Source organism: Humulus lupulus, chromosome 2, assembly GCF_963169125.1.
Source record: "Humulus lupulus chromosome 2, drHumLupu1.1, whole genome shotgun sequence".
Lineage (NCBI taxonomy): Eukaryota > Viridiplantae > Streptophyta > Magnoliopsida > Rosales > Cannabaceae > Humulus > Humulus lupulus.
Genome location: NC_084794.1, coordinates 67,010,592 through 67,025,249, shown reverse-complemented (window position 1 = coordinate 67,025,249; position 14,658 = coordinate 67,010,592).

Genomic DNA, 14,658 nt, shown 5'->3' with positions numbered 1-14,658 from the left:
AGAAAAAAATGAAGAAGTTAGGGGTAAGTTATCAATCGATTCATGCTTGCAAATACGACTATTGTTTGTTTTAGAAGGAGAATTACCAAAAACAGAGTTATCCTATATGTGGTGAAAGTCGATGGGTTAACAAAGATACAAAGGGAAAAAAGTCCCCTATAAAGTGTTGCAGTACTTCCCTTTGACTCCTAGGCTAAAACGTATTTATGGTTCAAGGCATACAGCAAATGATATGGCCTGACATAGTACAAGACGATCGAAAGAAGATGGTGTGATGCACCATCCTGTTGATGTGGGTGCTTTGAAAAAATTTGATTCTAGATATCCAGATTTCGCCAAAGAACCCATAAACGTTTGATTGGGTTTAGTTGCTGATGGTTTTAATCCATTTGGTAACATGAGTCTATCTTGCAGCATAGGGCCGATAATATTCTACACGTACAATATGTCTCCTTAGTTGTGCATGAAAGAGTAATCATTCATGCTGACCGTATAGATTCTCGGTCTGAAATCACCTGGGAAGGACATGGATGTCTTTTTGAGGCATGTGGTAGACGAATTGAAGGAGTTGTGGGATGAAGGAGTTCAAACCAGAGACGCTACAATGAACAATGTATTCAGAAGCGTGCATCACTATTATGGACTATCAATGATTTTTCGACCCATAGTAGTTTATCTAGTTGGAGTGGCCAAGGATATATGGCATATCCTTCATGCAACGAAGACACTCATTCATGTCGAGTAATTGGGAAGACGGCTTATGTGGGTCATAGAAGATTCTTATCTTTTACGCATAAGTAGAGGAAGAGTCGCTTGTTTGATGAGAATATGAAAAATGATGTTCTCCAAGAAAATTTAGTAGTCAAGACATACTCGAACATTTAGTGCATGTTCCAAATCGTTTACTGGTAAACATGTTAGTTTCGGAGGTGTGAAAAGAAATCGAGATCCAAAAGAGCTTAATTGGAGTAAAAATATTATTTTCTTTGAACTTGATTACTGGTCCGAATTTGAACTGAAGCACAATTTAGATGTGATGCATGTAGAGAAAAATGTTTGCGACATTTTACTCGGCACTTTTCTTATGAATGAGAAATCTACACCAACGCACGAGTAGACTTGAAGAATTGGGGTATCCAAGAAGAGTTGCCCCCCAAGGAAGACGATACAAAGTTGATCAAATCATATCCTATGTACTATTTAAAACTGAATGATAGACAATTTTTTTGTAAGTTCATAAAAGGAGTTAGACTTCCTAATGGCTTCGGTTAAAATTTCTTTAAGAAAGTAACTAACAATGATGGCAACATTGTTGGGTTGAAATCCCATGATTGTCACATTCTTATGCAACGTCTGTTGCAAGTAAGAGTTTGAGGCTACTTGGATAAGTCTATTTCGAAGACAATCATTGAGCTTTGTAATTTCTTTAAGCAAATTTGTACTCATACATTGGTTGTTAAGGACATGGAGAACGCAAAACATCAAGTGATACATTTTGTGTGCAAGTTTGAGTTAATTTTTCCTCAAGCCTTTTTTGACATACTGATTCAATTATTCTTCATTTACCACAAGAAGCTATCCTCGGAGGACTAGTTTACATGAAGTGGATGTATCCATTTGAGCGATATATGAAGAAGTTGAAAAATTATGTCAGGAATAAGGCGTGCCCTAAAGGTTCTATAGCGTAGGGTTATGTTGCCGATGAAGCTTTGAATTTTTGTTCGCAATATCTTCAGGGCGTAGAGACTAAATTTAATCGTCCAGAAAGAAATGCGGATATTGTTATTCCTAAAAGATAGTTGTCAGTTTTTTAATCACAATGTCGTCCAATTAGCAAAAAGAAAATCACATCACTTATTGACTATCTTCATCGAAAAGAAGCGAAGTGGTTTGTACTCAAAAATTGCCCTGAAATCCAACCATAGATGGAGTAAGTAGCTCAACACATATATGAATTCATTAAATTTAATTCATGGCAAACTGTTATCTTACCTTAATCCTTGTGCTATACAGTGAATGCCTTCGAGAAAATTCAAACATAAATCTTCAAAAAGATTTCCCTATCTGGTTTAAATTGAAGGTAAATTATCGAAACTGTAGAATTCTTACGAAATTCGTATCGATTAATACTCATCTCATTGTGTTTTCTTTTTTTGTGTCATACTCTATAGATGGGTCGTTTGCAGCAAGTACAGTTAATTGAGTGTACTGATGAATTATTTGCTTTAGCAAACGGGTCCAATCAAAATGCATACTCCTACATGACTTGCATTGTTAACAGTGTGAAGTTTTTGGTCCATAGTCGTGACGAAAGACGTACCACTCAAAATAGTGGAGTTTCGGTGCCAGGAACCAATGGTTTCACTTTCTATGGCCAACTTGGGGAGATTGTAGAGTTATACTATTCCCGTGGTTACTCGGTAGTATTGTTTCGATGCAAATGGTTCAACGCCGATGCAAGCAAGGGTCGAAATGTGACTGAGAATAACATAACTAGTATCATGATACATTATGAATGGTACAAGAACGATCAGTTTATTCTCGCCACTCAAGCAAAACAAGTTTTCTACTTGGAAGATCCTTCGAGAAACAAAAATTGGAAGGTAGAAGAAGAAGTCAATCATCGAAAGATCTAGGATCATCCAAGTATCGATGATGATAACGAGGTTGATGTCGTACACGATAGCACTTCATCAAATTTTTTACTCACTGTGGAACTAGGAGAGTTGGAGATTATGCATTTGGATCGACCTGGTCACACCAGCATAATTGGGGAAACGTCTCAATCTGTTCCGGAAGTGGATGATGATTTCATCAATGACGATGATGATGACGAAATTAGTGAAGATGATTTAGAAAGTACAGATGATGATGTAAGAATCGACATTGATGAGGAATAATATTTTCTTATGCATATTCATATTTGTATATTTAATGTGTATGTTTTAATTTGAAGACTTTTCAATCAATATATGACTTTTCTCAACAATGTTTGTTTTTCAATAGTTTCCAATGCACTACCGAAATTTTACTGTGGATGCCCTACATTTTATTACTATTATTTTATAATTGATTTAAAGTTAATAATTATATATACTATAAAGATATGTTTGCTGATGTTGCTCGTTCTCATGGTGGTGATGGAGAGGGTGATCCTCCTCCAAATCCTACACAGGTGCCTACTTCCTGTGAGACAGGTAATATACTATAATTAGTCTATATTTTATCAATAAATGACAAATTGTTATTATTTTATTCAATTTAATTTTATTGTTTAATTAAAATATGCAGCAGTTTCCATGAAAAAAAAAGAGGTCGGTCTCGATCCAAAAATTTGCAGCAGCTCGTCGATGACAATAAAAGTCTGTTGACTCTACAATTTGATCTAAAGGAAGGAACCTACAAATCCACTGGTAATTTTGGGACATTGTTCACGAGACTTATTGGTAACCTTAATGGTCACCATGTGTCGTTATATTATGATTTGTGGCAGAGTGTTCCCAATGAGCACAAGATAGGATTGATGCAAAAGATTGATGTAAATTTATCAACTTATTCACACGTGATGTTTTTTATAATTTCAAAATTCTAACAAGTACGAGTGTTTTTTAAAGGAATTTTTCATTCTTCTCTAAGCTCTCTCTGAGTGGCGACTGATAGAGACTGGCATTGAGTGAGAGTTTCAGGATCGCTACAAGGATAGAAAAGGTCGCAAGAAAAAATACTTCGATGAACATGGAGGGTATGATGATATCGAGACAGCCAAAAAGAATCCAGTGGAGGACATGGACAACGAGAGTTGCCAGAAGTTGGTTGACATTTTCACCACTCCACAGTTCATGGCACGCTCAAAGGCAAATGCTGCCAACAAAGCAAAACAGAAGTGTCCAAGTCTCCATGGATCAACCTCTTATGCTTCTGCTCGATTTAAGAATGTAAATAAAAATATGTATATAATTTAAAATATTTTCAGCTATCTTAATAACAATTTCAATATTTAACTGATATTTTGTTACATTTTGTTTTCTAAAGATGAATCTTCAGACCAAGGAACTGCCCATCATTATTAGTACGTTCCATGACATGCACAATCATCTGACACGTGGAGGGGTGAACATGAATGCTAACGATGCATATGTAAGTAACTTTCTAAGTTTTGTATACATGTTTAATATTTAATTAAATTATGTATTAATTGTCTTGTTTCTAAACTACAGGATGCCTTGCAGCAAGAAGTCCAGACACAATCCCAACCCCAATCCCATTCTGAATCTTTAGCTGGAAGTGCCTCTGTCGATGAGACACAAGTAGTCTCAAAGGTACTTGGTCAACGTCGTGGCCACAATCGAGGTATTTGATGCAAGTTGAAGGGCACTAGTACCTTTGCCTCAGGCACCACCAGATCCTCTTCACGGTCAGAGGCATCACAATTTACGTCCACCACAATCGGCCCTCCAATGGTACCAGCTGAGGTTTTCCAATCCATGGTTCAACACTTCAGTGAAGCCATTATGACCCAGAACAGCAACTTCCAACAAATGCAACAATTTATACAAGCTACAAATCTGAACATCCAAGCTCCACAATTTCAGCCTGTGACATGAATATAATACAATCCATGATGGCAAACTTTTCAGGTTCGGGCCAATTTCCACCACAGCAGCCACAGCCACCATAGCAGCCTGACGATGATGACGACTTTGGAATTAATTTAGATGACATTTAGTTTGGTTATATGATTCTTTTAAATTTATTAATATTTTGTGTTGTTTTTTTTTTACATTTTGGAGACTATACTACTTATGTTTGTACTAAGTTAAACAAAATTATTTGTATCTTGATATCATATTAATATTAAATATTATTTTATTAATAATAAATCAGCTTTATTATTTAATTAATATTTAATATTTGATTAAATAAATTTTAATTAATATAATTAATTAAATTTAAAAAAAAGTTATATACCTACAGCGACGACATGCAGTAGGGTGCTCGATGAACACGAAAATATGAGATTTTGTGACCCTACGATGACGACATGTTGTCGCTGTAGGTATATAAATCCAGACACTCTACGAGGATGACATGTAGTCGTTGTAGGAGTTTTTGAAATTCAAATTTTCAAATTTTGCAACCACCTACAGCGACGATATGTCGTTGCAATATCTAAGTTCAACCAAAAAAAAAAAAGGATTTCCTACTGCAACCGACATGTCATCGTTGTAGTAAAACCCTACTGCGACGACTGCATTTTATTGTCGCTGTAGGTCACTACACAAACGAACCTACAACTACGTCGTTTTGGCGACGATTTCTGGATCTACAGCAACTACAAAAGCCATTGTTGTAGACCTATTTTCCTGTAGTGTATTGAGAGAGAGAGAGAGAGTTATGTAGTAGGGCACCACTTTTGCCCCTACAAATTGGACCATCTCTGTTTTTGACACGTATATAAATTTTAACCCAATTTTTTTATATGACGGTGTACATTGCAGTTATAGCAAACATCCTACTAATTTTATACTAGCACCTACATAAAAAATATATATATGCACACATGCAACTACTGTACATTGTCATGTAAAATAAAATTGAGTTATAATTTTTGTGAATGCCAAAAATTGACCAGAGCCATAGTCAACACTCAAGAGAAAAATTGAGGGTTACCCTCATTAGCCTCGGGCAAACGAAGCAGCCTAATATCTTGCCCCACACGAGACCCATGTCTCATAGGAGGCCTTAGCAAAAATTCCCAGAAGGACCCAAGGGCCTCGCTATGCGAGGCTGCCCTTCACCTGCGCACACCTGCCAAGGCCACAAGGGCCTCGCTATGCGAGGTTGCCCTTCCCCCGCGCGCGCCTGCCAAGGCCACAAGGGCCTCGCTATGCGAGGCTGCACTTCCCTCGCGTGCGCCTGCCAAGGCCACAAGGGCCTCGCTATGCGAGGCTTCCCTCGCCCGTGCGCCTCGCGACCCAGATGCGCGCCAACGCCTCGCACAGCGAGACACACCTCACTACGCCCGTGTGCGTCTCGCGAGGTACGGCCACGTTAAGGAGCCTCACACCACCACCGTCTCGCGACCCTCATGCAACCCCATCACACCTTGTGAGACCCATCCCCGAGCCTTGTGAATGCCTGATTCACGCATGGGTACTCACTTAGGAACCAAGGGTCCCGCCTTGTGAGACCCATCCCCAAGCCTCGTGAATGCCCGGGTCACACATGGGTACTCACTTAGGGCACCAAGGGTCTCGCCTTGTGAGACCCATCCCCGAGCCTCGTGAATGCACAAGTCACGCCTGGATACTCGCTTAGGCACCAAGGGTCTCGCCTTGTGAGACCCATCCCCAAGCCTCGCACATGCCTATTTCCAGGCCTCGTACCTGGAGGTAAGGACGGGATAAAAGAAGTGTGGATCGACACTTACTAAAATATAAAGAAACCTAGAGAAGATATTTAGGTAAGGGGGACCACTAAGCATGAGATAAATGTACAAGCACGGGATGTACAACCCTGAAAAAGGGCAAAGGCATGACTCTGACATCTATGTCCTACAAGTAGTGGAGGTACGGATTTGTACAGAGAGTGGAAGCACTACATGCATACCTCTGACTATGTACCAGGCCGACACCATAACCTTCTGCTCCACCACGACCTGTGCCACTACCCTGACAATGTACCTATGTACAATCTTGTCCCCTAGGACCACAATGTATGGGGAGCCATTAGAGTTCCAGTATAATTAGATCATCACCCCTCCAGAAAAGGGGTTGGAAAATTCATTGTATGCTGAGGCTGTTAAGCAATATACAAATTTTACTCCATTGTAGTTCTGCATATTTACTCTTTCAAGTTCTCTCAATCTTCTTCTAAGATATCTTTGGCAATACAGTCTTAGTTTTCTAACCTTATATCGTTGACGAGATTTCACCGTCAACAATTTTCACACGTACCGAAAACAGAGATGCGCCCTTACTAATAAAGACAAAAGTAGCACCCCTATTATAGAATTTTCATGTATATATAGGGGAATTCTCCTATAGGGGCTTCACTTTAAGCCCTACCGGTGGGGCACTCAGTGTTCTCGACCCGTGAATAGTTTTCGGCGTGATTTTTTTTATGACTGTGTATATTGTAGCTATTTAGAGCATTCTGCAAATTTTCATAAAATTCTGAATAGTTTACAGTAGCGAAAACTAAGTTCAAACATGTTATTGCACGTGTGACTAATTTTTTTTATGCGCGTGGAAAGCAACATGTTTGAACCTAGTTTTCAGTACTGTAAACTATTCGGAATTTTCTGAAAATTTGCAGGATGCTCTAAATAGCTACAATATACACGGTCATAAAAAAAATCGCGCCGAAAACTGTTCATGGATCAAGAAACACTGAGAGCCCCACTGGTAGGGCTTAAAGTGAAGCCCCTATAGAAGAATTGTCTTATATATTTATATATAATTAGTCAGTCAGTATAGTTAATACTAGCTCGCTGGCAACATATATATAAATATTGGACAATTCTTCTATAGGGGCTTTACTTTAAGCCCTACCGGTAGGGCTCTTAGTGTTTCTCGACCCGTGAACAGTTTTCGGAGTGATTTTTTTTTTATGACGGTGTATATTGTAGCTATTTAGAGCATCCTGCAAATTTTCAGAAAATTCTGAATAGTTTACAGTACCGAAAACTAGGTTCTAACATGTTACTTTCCACGCGCATAAAAAAAATTAGTCACGCGTGCAACAACATGTTTGAACCTAGTTTTCGGTACTGTAAACTATGTTGGATATTTGAATGGAAAAACCAAATTTGGTTTTTGTCCCACATCTTTTGTGAATAAAAGTTTGTCTCAAGAATAGCCTATATATAGAGATCTTAGGCCTTAGCTTTATTTACACCAAAAACTTATACTTATATATATTTGTCTTCCTTTGAAGATTGTGATATATATATTTTCAATATTGTTTTTTCCTTTCTACTCTTAGATCTGATCTGTTCTAGTGTGATAGAGTTCGGGTATATTTGGTTCGGCGAAGTAATTGAGTTACTTGTCGTTCACCGTTGTATCCTGGGAGATAGACGTCGAAACCTCGTAGAGGCGGCGAATCTGTTTTAAGGAAACTGTGTGTTACACAGGCCTCGGTTTTAATTTTGTTCTTTATAATTAATGTGTAAATTAATTATAATTGCTATTTATATTATAGTTATTTATATATTGGTATTTATAATTATAATATTGTTATATATATATTATAAGTTATTTATAATTATAATATTATATTGTTATATATATTATAAGTTATTTATAATTATAATATTATATTTTTATATATATATATTATAAGTTATTTATATTGTATTATTTATAATTATAATATTTATGTATCTTTAATTTAGTAGATATAAATATTGTATTTATCATATTGCGTTTATTCAAGTATTATATAAGTTATGTTTTTCTTACAATCTTAAAACAGATTATTATTTAAATATAATATTTGAATATATCTATTAGTGATATTTCTATATCTATATATTGAAAGATATTGTTATTGCGAAAAGTTCGTTTGAACTTAAATCTCACTAGAGAAGTTCTGGGAACTGAATATTTTCAAAGAAACTAGACTGCTGAGGCAGGGGCTAGACCCTTCTTCTAGTGTTCTTTGGAAATTATCTAGTAGAGATATTTGAGGCTGGATAAATACTCAAAGAAATATTCTACGAGAGGCTAGACCACGAATGGTTGGGTTTTTTACCCTTCCAGGCTAACCAAAGAATTTTCTTTAAGTTTGATCTAATAAATCTATCAGCCATGGTGTCTGAGATAAACCTAGTCAATTCCAACTCAATGGAGTGGTGGATTGATACTGGTGCCACTCGGCATGTATGCTCAAACAAGAGTCTGTTCAAATCTTTTGAACAGGTAGATAATGGCGAGAAGATTTTCATGGGAAATTCTGCCACATCTAAAATTGCGGGTCAAGGAAGTGTGATCCTAAAAATGACTTCTGGAAAGGAGCTGACTCTGAACAACGTACTGTACGTACCAGAGATCCGGAAAAACCTAGTGTCTGGTTCACTGTTGAAAAAACACGGATTCCGAATTGAATTTGAGTCAGACAAAGTTGTTCTGTCCAAAAGTGGAATGTATGTGGGAAGTGGTTATGTAACTGATGGGTTGTTTAAACTCAGTATAATGGTTGTTAAACCAATTATCAATAAAGTTAATAACTCTTCTACTTACTTGCTTGAGTCTTCCAATGTTTGGCATAGTAGACTAGGACATGTTAATTATGATACTCTACGGAGATTAATTAACTTGAATCACATACCAAAATTCCACATTGATTCAAATCATAAGTGTGAAACCTGTGTTGAGGCAAAACTAACAAGGTCTTCCTTCAAAACGATTGAAAGGAATAATGAACCCCTAAATTTAATCTATAGCGATGTATGTGATTTAAAATTTGTTCAAACAAAGGGAGGCAATAGGTATTTTATTACTTTTGTCGATGATAGCACGAAATATTGCTATGTGTATTTGCTGAAAAGCAAAGACGAGGCTATAGAGAAATTTGTTCTCTATAAGACCGAAGTTGAGAATCAACTTAACAAAAATATTAAGGTGTTGAGAAGTGATCGAGGTGGTGAGTATGAATCACCATTTCATGAATTCTGTTCAAAAAATGGAATCATCCATGAAACCACTGCACCTTATTCACCTCAGCAAAATGGTGTTGCTGAACGGAAAAATCGTACATTGAAAGAGATGATGAATGCGATGTTGATTAGTTCTGGATTGCCGCAGAACATGTGGGGAGAAGCTATCTTATCGGCTAATTATCTTTTAAATAAGATACCCAAAAAGAAAGAAGAAAAAACCCCTTACGAGTTATGGAAAGGAACGAAACCTTCCTTCAAATACTTAAGAGTGTGGGGGTGTCTTGCCAAAGTGGTTGTACCTTTACCAAAAATGGTAAAAATAGGTCCAAAAACTATTGATTGCATTTTCATTGGTTATGCACATAATAGTAGTGCGTATCGGTTTTTGGTGTATGAGTCTAAAATATCTGACATACACAAAAACACGATAATGGAATCCAGAAATGCGTCGTTCTTTGAACACGTATTTCCTCTTAGAACAAAAGAGGATTCAAGTTCGTTGAAACGAACACATGAGACTATTGCTGAAAATAGTCAGAATCAAAGTCAAGAATGTGAGGATGAACCTAGACGTAGCAAAAGGATTAGAACAGAAAAATCTTTTGGTCCAGATTTTCTGACCTATTTGCTAGAAGGTGAACCTCAAAGCTTTGATGAAGCTGTGAACTCCACTGAAGGCTCTTTATGGAAAGATGCTATTAATAGTGGGATTGAATCCATACTTCAAAATCACACCTGGGAGTTAGTAGATCTTCCTCCAGGATGTAAGCCTTTAGGGGCTAAATGGATTTTCAAAAGGAAAATGAAATCTGATGGTTCAATTGATAAGTATAAGGCACGGCTTGTAATTAAAGGTTATAAGCAGCGTGAAGGCCTTGATTGCTTTGACACTTATTCTCCTGTGACGAGAATAAATTCCATTAGGATGATACTTGCTATTGCTGCGTTACGCAATCTTGAAGTACATCAAATGGATGTGAAAACTGATTTTCTAAATGGGGATTTAAATGAAGAAATTTATATGGAACAACCCGAGGGTTTTTCCTCCCCAGGAAAAGAAAGAAAATTATGTAAATTGGTGAAATCTTTATATGGTTTAAAGCAAGCACCAAAACAATGGCATGAGAAATTTGACCAAACTATGTTGGCAAATGGCTTCAAAATCAATGAATGCGATAAATGTATTTATGTTAAAGAAACAGATAATGACTATGTCATTTTGTGTCTTTACGTAGATGACATACTCATTGTTGGAAGCAGTGATAAGATGATCAAATCTATCAAGAGTATGTTGAACTCGAAATTTGACATGAAAGATATGGGTCTTGCAGATGTCATATTGGGGATTCAAATCTCAAGGACATCTGATAAGATCATTCTAAGTCAGTCACATTATGTGGACAAAATTCTTGAGAAATTCAACAAAGAAGATTATGGTGTATCCAGAACCCCTATAGACTCAAGTCTACATTTGTTTAAGAACAAAGGGGAGAGTGTCTCTCAGGTAAAGTACTCTAGAATTATTGGAAGTCTAATGTACTTAATGAGTTGTACAAGACCTGATACAGCCTACGCAGTTAGTAAACTGAGTAGATACACGAGTAATCCAGGGTCTGACCACTAGAAAAGAATAACAAGAGTACTTAGGTACTTACGATTTACTCGTAGCTATGGGCTGCACTATACTAAATATCCAGCAGTACTTGAAGGGTATTGTGATGCTAATTGGATATCTGATATGAAAGACTCAAAGTCTACGAGTGGATATGTGTTTACACTCGGTGGTGCAGTTGTATCATGGAAATCTTCTAAACAAACGGTAATAGCTAGATCCACGATGGAATCTGAGTTTATTGCCTTAGACAAGTGTGGCGAAGAAGCTGAATGGCTTCGTCAATTTTTAGAAGATATTCCAAAATGGCCTAAACCAGTGCTAGCTATTGGCTTACATTGCGATAGTCAATCTGCAATTGGTAGGGCGCATAATAATATGTATAATGGTAAGTCTAGACATATACGTCGTAGACACAATACCATTAGACAACTACTCTCAACTGGAGTTATCTCTATTGACTATGTGAAGTCAAAGGATAATATTGCGGATCCGCTAACCAAAGGGTTAAATAGAGAGTTGGTTGAAAAATCATCGAGGGGAATGGGTCTAAAGCCCATGAATGAATAAAGTCAATACAGTAGACACCCCACCTAGTTGACTGGAGATCCCAAGATCTAAGTTCAAAGGGACAACTAAAACTGTAAAGACTATGTTGGATCACTGTGGGGGTTATCCTCATTATCCATTCCTATGATGAAACAGTGATAACCGTAAGGAAAAGGTTAAGCTATGCTTTTAATGATTTCTTATGCGTCGAAATGTCGAGCAGAGTAATACGGGTTACTCTTAATTAAGAAAATCACCTATGTGAGAGAGAAGATGGGCCGCTTCTATAGGGATTGAATAAGGGCTCAATTCCTAGAATATCTCTTGCAGAACCAGGGAAATGTTCAGGGCCAAAATGAACATAATCTTGAGAACCAATATATGTCAGGAAGATTCCTGTGTGTGGTATATCATCGTTTACACTAACGGTAGAACAGTTCAAAGACATCGCGTCTACTGATCAGCCAGTAAAGTAAATATACTTACACAAGGGAAGGTTCAAAGGGTAACACCTACCTATCCTATGCGGGTTTCTAACGTTGAACTCTATCACCTAGGTCCAAACCATCTGTTGGTTATTCTTGAGTCAGTTTTTCCATTCATGTGGGGGATTGTTGGATATTTGAATGGAAAAACCAAATTTGGTTTTTGTCCCACATCTTTTGTGAATAAAAGTTTGTCTCAAGAATAGCCTATATATAGAGATCTTAGGTCTTAGCTTTATTTACACCAAAAACTTATACTTATATATATTTGTCTTCCTTTGAAGATTGTGATATATATTTTTTCAATATTGTTTTTTCCTTTCTACTCTTAGATCTGATTTGTTCTAGTGTGATAGAGTTCGGGTATATTTGGTTCAGCGAAGTAATTAAGTTACTTGTCGTTCACCATTGTATCTTGGGAGATAGACGTCGAAACTTCGTAGAGGCGGCGAATCTGTTTTAAGGAAACTGTGTGTTACACAAGCCTCGGTTTTAATTTTGTTCTTTATAATTATTGTGTAAATTAATTATAATTGCTATTTATATTATAGTTATTTATATATTGGTATTTATAATTATAATATTGTTATATATATTATAAGTTATTTATAATTATAATATTATATTGTTATATATATTATAAGTTATTTATATTGTATTATTTATAATTATAATATTTATGTATCTTTAATTTAGTAGATATAAATATTGTATTTATCATATTGTGTTTATTCAAGTATTATATAAGTTATGTTTTTCTTACAAATTATTTAGAATTTTCAAAAAACTTGCAAGATGCTCTAAATAGCTACAATATACATGTTCATAAAAAAAATCGCGTCAAAAACTGTTCACGAATTGAGAACACTGAGAATTCTACCGATAGAGCTTAAAGTGAAGCCCTCTAGAAGAATTTCCCTATAAATATATTTGTGATATGAGTTATAATTTAACATTAAACTGGAGAGAATCTACTGGTTTCATACTTCATATGCTGCATAGACAAAATCTCATCTTCTTCAAATCCACAAGACCCGGAATCAATGCCATATACGCGCTAACTGTCTAGAAAAAAAAAACATTTTTTATTATATTGGAAAACAGCTAATTAATTTCCCTATACATATAATAATGACACATTTTTTATGTCATATATATGTAACTCTTCTGCTGCATCAAGTAATATAATCTAAATCTAGATCATGCTATATTATAATATATCTATATAATACGATCGATACTCCAAAGTTCTTTTTTTCTGCTTTTTGAGTGTGTAGGTCTGTTTTACTATCTGGTGATCACTGTTCAATTTAATAATTCAGACATATATTCGAGTGTATACATTGTTAGCTTTTCTCTTTTGAGACTAGTAATTTGTTCACAAAAGCAGATGATTAAAGAAACAAAACAAAAGTATTATCACTACAATTCTAAGTCTAGCTATATATATATATATATAGAGTACTGGTATATATCTTGATATATATAGGCCAGCTAGTGGGAATATAAATGTGTCGTATAGTTTTTTTGTCCACTCTAGGCTCTAGCTAGCAAATTAACTCTCATATATATATATATACACTTTCTGTCGGTGCAATAGCTTAATTTCTAATATATTTTGTCACTAGAAAATATACTCGACTTAAGAAACTTGGAGATCTTAACCCTCTTTCTTCTTGGCTTGGCCTTAAAAAGTTCATTTTCTTCCATAATCATATATAAAAGCTCTTGTGTCGTGGTAGTATGTACTATTCTTCCACTTAATTTGGATATATATATATATATATAAATGGTTATGGACCTATGGTAGTAGTCTATCTTCAATATTTAATTATTTATTTATTTTCTTGAGTACTTTGAAGATGCTGAATTCACTCTTAAGGAGTGTGACAACACGTAAATATACATCACTATCATCATCAGTACAGTAGTACTATTGTGGGTCGAGTTATGTAGGTCCTCATCTCTATATTTTGTCACAATTTTTTCATCAAAGAATTATTAGTTTCGTCGGCAGCCTATAATATAAATATGTGTATAGAATTATTAGTATATAATAAAGACAATAGACATATAATTAATTATCACCCAAAATTTTCTACGAAATTAACTTATTTATACCTAAACTTAAAGAAAAATAGCTTGTCCTTTAAGTAAATTATTTGCTTAAGTTATTAGAGCTGGGGATTAGGAATGGAACCCAAAACAAAAGATGTTGAGATATTAATTGAAACTCATGTGACAATATTGCGTCTCCATTTTCAACTAGATATCATTTTTTATATTAAGAAAAAAAATAAAGGCCATATCTCTAAAAAATATTCTTTTTTTCTATTTTTCTTTTACTT